The 9,309-nt window shown below is 40.1% G+C and overlaps 1 protein-coding gene across 4 annotated transcripts in view; it reads left to right on the top strand.

Moving 5' to 3' along the window:
- Window positions 1–276: 276 nt before the first annotated feature.
- The window catches only part of ELF2 (E74 like ETS transcription factor 2), a 45,115-nt gene continuing 36,082 nt past the window's right edge, over window positions 277–9,309 (top strand). For 2 of the 4 annotated variants that reach the window (XM_088132843.1, XM_088132844.1), the window contains exon 1: window positions 277–402. The gene's annotated coding sequence lies outside the window, so the exon portion shown is untranslated. The remainder of the gene's footprint in view (window positions 403–9,309) is intronic. The other 2 variants (XM_088132838.1, XM_088132840.1) reach the window with 2 other exon arrangements.

Genomic DNA, 9,309 nt, shown 5'->3' on the forward strand with positions numbered 1-9,309 from the left:
CAGCGGAGAGCGCGGCTCTCGTGCGCCCATGCCTGCTCAGCGAAGGCGCTTCAGGTGCGCGAGCATGTGCAGAAACGGAGATCGAGGGCCGGAGTCGCGTAATTCTCTTGGCAGCAAGCGGGAGGGCGGCGGGTGAATGAGGAAAGCAAAAAGGCCAGCCAGCCTGTCTGCCTGCCTGCTCTATCGCACGGGCCCAGCTCCCTCCCCAGTGTCTCCTCCCCCGCGTTGGGCGGCTGCTGCTCTCGCCACTGCTGTTAGCGAGGAGCCCTCCCTTGTCTTTCTCATCCCCGCCCGGAGCTGGTTCTCTCCCGGCTGTTGCTACCGGCTGTTTGCCTCCCTCTGCTGCTTGGCCTGCTGCGAGAGGGCGAGAGACAGGACGCTTCCCTGTGACACATAAACAAGGTAAGGGGCGGGGGGGGGAGACGGAAGAGGGAAGGGGCTCCCTCGCGGCGCCCCGGTCCGCGCCGTCGGAGGCGACACCCCGAGTCTTTTGGCCCAGAGAGAAATGGCAGCGGCTGTCTGGGCTGAAGCCGGCCTTGGCAGCAGCGGCCAACAGAGACGAGCCCTCGCTTAGTTTCCCCCCCTTGCGTGGGCCCGTGGATGAGAATCGGGGGAGGGGAGTCCTCCCTCCCGTCAACAGGAATCGCCGCGGGGAGGGAGAGCCGATCTCTATCTCACCCCCGCCCCATTTCCCCCTCCGTCCGTTGGCGAGCGTGTGATCTGGGCGACCAGAACGGCCAGGCGAGGTTGGGCTCAAGCTAGGAAGTCCCACGGGGCTTTGGGAGGGGGGGGGGTGTCTCTCAGACAGGGAGGTGGGGGATCCAGCTTTCCTTGTAGTAATCGGTTTATGTGAGTGCTGGTGTGTATGTACGTTATGGGAGCCGCCACTGATCAAGGGAGACTAACATCAACTGCCCCTGGAAAGTCCCCCCGTCGCCGAACTGTAATTTTCCTGTAGTTAAACGATTGTGCAACTTGTACACAAGAATGTGGTATGTGTAGCGAGGGAAAGACGGGGACGGGCAGGGAAATCTCATTGAGCTAGCAGCGGGTTTCAGCCAGCGAAGGGTTGCCTGTCAGGTTTTTGTTTGGGGTAGAAAGGAAGAGGAGTCTCCTCGCTCCACGGCCCTGGCCTCTAATCGGAATATTTACGAAATTTGCAAATAATGAACAGGACAGCTGAAGGAATTGTCTGAAAGCCGCAACGGGAAATCTTTGAAAATGCCTTCCCTTCCACCCCGCACCCTCTTCCCACCCCGGCGCAGGCTTGGCTTTGTTGATGATCTTGGAAAGGGAAGTGTAAATGGGTAAGCGAGGCCCTCGTTGCCGGGAAATGAAGCCGCTTCGGCCCATCCCCTTGTCAATTGGGATGACATTACTTGCCTCCTAGCTCTCCCCCCGCAAGCCTTTACTTTCGGTTTCTCGTAATATTTCCCGGATGAGCACCGCATACGAACGTACTTGGGAGCGCCTTGGTTGGGCTGCTGAAAATCGCGTTCCGTCGTGGTTGTGACAGGGTTCCCCATCCCCCCCCCCGTTAAATTGCAAAACAACATCAGAACCTTTGAATCTGCGTGGCCTACAAATATTTGCGACGTCTAATAAGATTGGCTATACTGTACAAGAAAGTTGTAACTGCCTCCCGACCATTTCTTAGTGCTGGCTCCTTATTACTCCAGAGTGTTGTTTTTGGTTTGGATTTTTTGGAGTATGAGGAATCTGAATGGGGTGGTTCTTCTAACTGCATTAGTAAAAAAATGAAAAAAGAAACGGAATGAGTTGCTGATTGTTTCTGAAGAGGGGATTTGCCTTTTACATTTATTTCTGAATTATTTGTTAGTTTTATAACCTGCTTTCTCTATAGAAACTCAAGGCACTTATCTGAAGTTCTTCCTTCATGTTACCCAACAACAACCCTGTGAGGTAAATTGGGCTGAGAGAGGAGGAGTGGCCTAAAGTCAACCTGTAAGTTCCCATGACTTAGTCTGGTCTGGACTTGAACCAGGGTCTCCCCAATTCTAGTTGAAACCTAAACCATTTGACTGCACTTACCATTATTTTATTTGCAATGATCTGTGCATCTGAAATACATAGTAATAGTGAAGCCAATTGTGGCTGAGCAGGTACATAAGCAAAAAGTCATATATACTTTTCTCTCAAAATATTAGCAATGAAATACAGTATAAAGATTAATTAATTGTATTTATATTCATTTATATTTGATTAGAGAGAGAGAGAGAGACTTAATTTTAAGACAGCTAGAGAATAGTATGTTATAATGATCAAGATAATGGACTATGATGGAGACCCTCAAATCCACCCTAAGCTATAGAAGTTTTCTGAGTTTTTAAGGTCAAGGTTTATCTCTCTGCTCAACCTACTTGACAGAGTTATTCTTATGGAAAAACATCTGAAAAGTGAGTGTTGTGTTGCAATACTATTAAATATAGTTATTCTGCCTAATATGGCATTATCTATAGTGTTTTATTTTTTCAAGTTCTGTATTACAGAACATTAAAACAGAACAAGTTTTTTACCATGTTCAACAGAGTCACTTGTTAGTATATGTACTAAATTACATTGGGTCATTTTTGGGTGACTTATTGGGTGATTTATTAAGAATCACAGCATGTAGAAAAACTGTGTTTTGGAAATGTTTTGGAAATTTTCCTGTCAACCCATCAGTCTCGCATGGAGTCGGGTGGCATATAAATTTAATTTATTATTATCATGCATATGATTTGTGTGCTTGTATTTCTTCCCTCTTGATCTTGTACTTCTATTAAAATAAAATTAATAGCATATGTTTTATGTACATTGTCTTATACAGATATGTGACAAATTATTAAAATGTTAAAAATGATTTTGTAGTACCTAAATAGTTAGCAGCTAAAACAGAACTGTCTGTTTCCCAAGTACTGTTATGTTATGGTGGTAGAAGGGTGTGTGTATATATGTTATGTGTGTGTGAAAGTAACTTTTTAGACAGTGTCTAATGTAGAAGAAAAAGCAGAAGGAGAATCCTATACCTGTATCTATCCTGTAATTGTACTGAAATAAGTTGTTCTTTTTTTAACATTGCTTCATTAATTTGTGTATAAATTAAAGGGGAATCAGTATAATTTCATATTGAACCATCCTGTCACTTCTCCTGCATATCTCACATGACTTTTCCTGTATTTGCAGGATAGCTATTTTTAGGGGAGAAGTTCTTTTCATCTAGATTACAAGTATAGATTTATTTTGTTTAGTAACCTAGTATATGGCATCTGATTTAGAAATAACTCATTTGGGAATTATGAATCACTGTAGAAACTGTTCAGAGAAGTCATAAGTAACATTAAACTCACATGTTTATACATAATCTTAAGGACATGAAATGCAATGCAATGTGAGTAATAGTTTTCATGTTAAAAATACTGTAATATGTATTGCTTGATATATAAATGAAACAAAGTATAAATCTGGGAGGGGGCAAAGATTTAATCTTTTTGGTTTAATTAATATCAATGGGTCCTGAAAGTTCTTTAACTTCGGATGGATTGTGCTTTAGCTTTTATTTAATTCATGTTTGTAGCAAACCCCATATTTAGTGGGATGCAATCTCTGTATCATTTTGTTAGTAATACATATTATTAGACACAAAGGAAATAGCTTTTACATAAATGTCTATGTAAGTTCCCTAACCATGACTTTTATTTGTTGATAAATGGGACCAAAAAGAAATGGAAAATGGACACATTAATCTTTGTGGTAAATAAAAATAAATAAATAAAAGGCTATATTTTTGCTTTGGCCTTAAAAGTATAGAAATTGACAGTGTTTTGCAGAAATAGAAGAAAAAGCTTTAAAGGGAAAACACTCAAATAAAACATCTCTCGAATGTAATTACTATAACAATATGGCTTACTCCTCCCACTTTTTCTTCAACCATGTGTATATATTTGCCTTTTAGGATAATATTCATTACATATGATGAAATGAACTCAAGCCGCCAACAAGTTATGCCATAATAACTTCCTCAGGATAGGCATACATGGGTTTGTACTGTAAGAGGTCAAAGGACTGTTTTTTCCCCATAATATAGGCTTGTCCTCTGAAAATAACTATGCTGTCATTCCATATAAAACTATTCCTTTCTCTCCACATGCAAGCCATATTTTCCTGTCTCATTTTTAGTGTCAGCCTACTAGTTATTAGAAGTTAACTTTGAAAATCCTATGTGTATATTTAAGTATTAGTGTTGTGGTTGGATATTATTTGATCAGACTCCATCTGAGATTGTCACAGTGATAGGGTATCCTCTAGGATGGTCCAATTAGAGACAAAGGAATTACTTCACTTTTAATTTAGTGAAACCTGTTGGGAAATAATTAGAGTATTGATCTCAAACAACTCTGACTGAATCTGACTAACATGTCACAGTGTCCATTTGCAGACCTTATGAGATGACAATAATGGTAGAAATCAAATCCTCTTCTTTTTTTTTTGTCATGATCGTATTAATTGAATCACATCCAATTTCATTGTTCTGAATGGTAAAGGATGTTATAGCTCCTAAGTAATCTCTGTTGGAGGATGATCCATTAGTTCTAGTAATTGCTTGAATCATTTCATCCTCAAAAATACTTAAAAATCACTTGATTCTGTGAAGGATGCAAGATTGGACTTCCTCTTTCTTCCAATACATGAAGAAGCCATAAAAGAAAATGGGTTGAGGTTAATAGCTTGTGTAATAAATCTCCCTGAATTGAGTACTTTCCTTTGCCTTTTGTGAAGATGGTGATTTGCTCTATCCTTAAGAAAACTACCATTATACAGTTTTGAACTTGTCTGTGATCACTCTCCCATTTCTTATTAGAGCTTAATAGCCTTATAGATAACTGAAGGTATGTTAGCATGCTGCACTGTGGTGTGATAATTTTAAACTGGTTTGGAGCAAGTTATGGATGCTCTTTATCTTTATATAGACTTGATAATGCACCAGTACTGTGTTTGACCTAGACGTATTACTTGGACAGAGAACTGAAGGTAACATAGAGATTGAGTGCAACATTTTTTTTTTCAGTTCCTAGTGGAGTAATGGGGTTTGATTTCTGATGATTTGCATTTTTTCTGGTGGATCACTATAGATGCTGAATCATGTTTTGTATCTTTTGGAAGCCTGAAAATAAGTTATTATTACAGTAATATAGTGACAGCTTGGTGTTTCAGTGGTTGATTTAGAACAGTGCCCAGAGTTTTAGTATTAAAAAGCTGTGAACAGTGGTTGGGTGAATAAGATTGTCTTTCAATAAGTCAGAGATGAAACTAGTACCTTCTAGGAGGGATATATTTTTCTGTGATTGATTGGAGTTTTAATTCCCAGTGGAAACAGGCTTAGAGTCTGCTCTACAAAGAGTTTGACCCATTCCTCCTAGTTGCTGCGATTAGTTAATTGTCATTAGATTGAGTTTGAATCCTGGTGACTGTATAGGTCGACTCTCTCGACCTGCTTTTAATAATAAATTATTGTTCTTCAAGGGCATTCTAGTAATATCTTTGATTCTGTTCACATTATCCATTGTCTTTCCCTTTTTCTACTTTTCTCTCCTTCAAGCATTTTTTTTTTCTGGGCTATCACCACCCAAAATATGTGACTTTCTGCTTGTTATTCACTGCCTTAAGAGAGCAATTACCCTTTATTTGGTCTGGGATTGATTGGGTCTTTTTGTAGTCTGTGTACTCTTAGCAACCAAACTGCACACCCATAATTTGAAAGCATGTATCTTTTTCAGTGTTCAGTTTTCACAGGCATACATTATGAATGAAAATACTATTACTTTTACCATTCTGATTGTTGTTGTCATTGAATTGCCTCTATTATTTATGATTTTGTATACATTTGTCACTGCTTTCTTCCCTACAGTATCTACCACCTTCACTTTTTTGCTGTTGGCTTTAAGTTCATTAAATGTGCAGGCAGGCTGATATTACATCACCTTTTTCTTTTTAATATTTAACATTAACTCAGATTTTTCACATCTAGTTTTACTTGTGTAATGAGTTTTTCTAAATCTTTATTTGCAAGCTAACAGAATAGTGTTTGTCTTGTATATCTCAGTTGTTACTGTTTCTCCTTATTTTGATTCCAACTGTCATATCTTGCAGTCTGGCCATTCTTACAGTGCATCTGCTGTATAACTTAAACAGATATGGGAAGATACAGTCAGGTCCAGAAATATTGGGACATCGACACAATTCTAACATCTTTGGCTCTATACACCACCACAATGGATTTGGAATGAAACAAACACAATGTGCGTTAACTACAGACTGTCAGCTTTAATTTGAGGGTATGTACATCCAACTCAGGTTACGGTGTAGGAATTACAACAGTTTGCATATGTGCCTCCCACTTGTTAAGGGACCAAAAGTAATGGGACAGAATAATAATCATACATCAAACTTTCCCTTTTTAATACTTGGTTGCAAATCTGTTGCAGTCAATCACAGCCTGAAGTCTGGAACGCATAGACATCACCAGACGCTGGGTTTCATCCCTGGTGATGCTCTGCCAGGCCTCTACTGCAACTGTCTTCAGTTCCTGCTTGTTCTTGGGGCATTTTCCCTTCAGTTTTGTCTTCAGCAAGTGAAATGCATGCTCAATGGGATTCAGGTCAGGTGATTGACTTGGCCATTGCATAACATTCCACTTCTGTCCCTTCAAAAACTCTTGCTTTTGCAGTATGCTTTGGGTCACTGTCCATCTGTACTGTGAAGCGCCGTCCAATGAGTTCTGCAGCATTTGGCTGAATGTGAGCAGATAATATTGCCCAAAACACTGCAGAATTCATCCTGCTGCTTTTGTCAGCAGTCACATCATCAATAAATACAAGAGAACCAGTTCCATTGGCAGCCATACATGCCCACACCATGACACTACCACCACCATGCTTCACTGATGAGGTGGTATGCTTAGGATCATGAGCAGTTCCTTTCCTTCTCCATACTCTTCTCTTCCCATCACTCTGGTACAAGTTGATCTTGGTCTCATCTGTCCATAGGATGTTGTTCCAGAACTGTGAAGGCTTTTTTAGATGTCGTTTGGCAAACTCTAATCTGGCCTTCCTGTTTTTGAGGCTCACCAATGGTTTACATCTTGTGGTGAACCCTCTGTATTCACTCTGGTGAAGTCTTCTTTGATTGTTGACTTTGACACACATACACCTACCTCCTGGAGAGTGTTCTTGATCTGGCCAACTGTTGTGAAGGGTGTTTTCTTCACCAGGGAACGGATTCTTCGGTCATCCACCACAGTTGTTTTCCGTTGTCTCCCGGGTCTTTTGGTGTTGCTGAGCTCACCGGTGCGTTCCTTCTTTTTGAGAATGTTCCAAACAGTTGTTTTGGCCACGCCTAATGTTCTTGCTATCTCTCTGATGGGTTTGTTTTGTTTCTTCAGCCTAATGATGGCTTGCTTCACTGATAGTGACAGCTCTTTGGATCTCATCTTGAGAGTTGACAGCAACAGATTCCAAATGCAAATAGCACACTTGAAATGAACTCTGGGCCTTTTATCTGCACATTGTAATTGGGGTACTGAGGGGATATCACACACCTGGCCATGGAACAGCTGAGAAGCCAATTGTCCCATTACTTTTGGTCCCTTAACATGTGGGAGGCACATATGCAAACTGTTGTAATTCCTACACCGTTCACCTGAGTTGGATGTACATACCCTCAAATTAAAGCTGACAGTCTGCAGTTAACGCACATTGTGTTTGTTTCATTCCGAATCCATTGTGGTGGTGTATAGAGCCAAAGATGTTAGAATTGTGTCGATGTCCCAATATTTCTGGACCTGACTGTATATATCCTTGTCTTACATGCTTCACTATTCTGAAAAATTCTGTTTCTCCAAATTCATTTTTTCCGTAGCTTGTTCATTATAAAGATTCCTCAAGAATGGTCAGTTATTATGGCATACCCATTACTCTTAATATTGTATGTGTAGATTACACCAGAATGTAGAACAAGTCCTCCTTGTAATCAATGAAGCAAAGGTAAAGCTGCTTCTTGTATGTTTTTGCTTTCCATATTATTTATCTTATGATAGCTGTTTAATCTTATGCCCCTCTTGTCTTTTCTGAAACACCTCTTTAGTTGGATTTTTTTCACGTACAGCTGTATAAATCTTTGCAAGATGTTGAGCAAAACTTTGCTTGTGTGAGGAATTAGTGCAATGGTTCAGTAAGTTGTGCATTCTTTTGTATCTCCTTTCTTCAGTGTAGGTATATTCACTGATCTTATTTCTAGGCTATACAACCTTGTTTCATATTTGCTGACATAGAGCAGTCTCTTCTCCTGCAGCTTTATAACAATTTAGTAGTTGGTATTTCATCTACTCTAGGGTCTTTCCTATATGAAAGCTGGTCTATTGCCTGTCACATCTCTTTTTATTATGGGGCTGATTCCTGAGTATATTCTCTCTTTATTGTTTCTGTCATTTTATAATACTGTATGCAGAATACTATTTCCATCTTCTTTTAACTTCATTTTTGATTGAAATTCCCCCCCCCCCTTATTCTTTCTTGCTTGACACGGGAAGTCTGCATGCATTCATTCATTGTACAACCTAAGATTGTTCCCTAGGGGTTTCATCCTTTGACTTTTCCTTGCTATCATGATAGCCTGCTTTGGAAACAAGTTGGATCTTTCCTCTTTATAATTTTGGGGTTAGGGTTAGGGTCTTTTGTTTGTTTGGTTGGTTTTTATAACATTCAGGTTCCCATCTTGTCAAGTATTCCTTAGGCTGATCTTCTATTCTGACTGTATGTTCTCCAGGTCATATTTTATTAGCATACCTAGTCTCTTTAATTTTCATAGTTTAACCCATATATTTAATAGCAATAATTCATGGTCTGTTTCATAACCTGCACCAGGACATTCCTAGTTGACTACATTTGACAATTCCATTTTCTGTTTTCTGTTGGTGTAATCAGTTTTATTCTGAGGTTATCCATCTAGTAATGTCCACTAAATAACATGCTTAATGCCTTTTTGAGGGAGGGGGTGGTACCGCCTGCCTTGAAGGAGGCAATGGTGTACCCTCTTCTCAAGAGGCCATCCTTGGACCTAACAGTTTTAGACAACTTTCGTCCAATCTCCAATCTTTCCTTTTTAGGGAAGGTTGTTAAGAGAGTGGTTGGTGCTCAGCTACAGAGGGCCCTGAATGAAGTGGATTATTTGGACTGTATTAATTTTCAGAGATGGAGAAAGTAATAAATTATTTTCTATCTTGCTGGTACTCATCTCTAACAGCCAGAACAA

This window comes from Python bivittatus, unplaced genomic scaffold, assembly GCF_059951505.1.
Source record: "Python bivittatus isolate LINGU-HERP-01145 unplaced genomic scaffold, Pbiv_v1 ctg000070_np1212, whole genome shotgun sequence".
Classification (NCBI taxonomy): Eukaryota; Metazoa; Chordata; class Lepidosauria; order Squamata; family Pythonidae; genus Python; species Python bivittatus.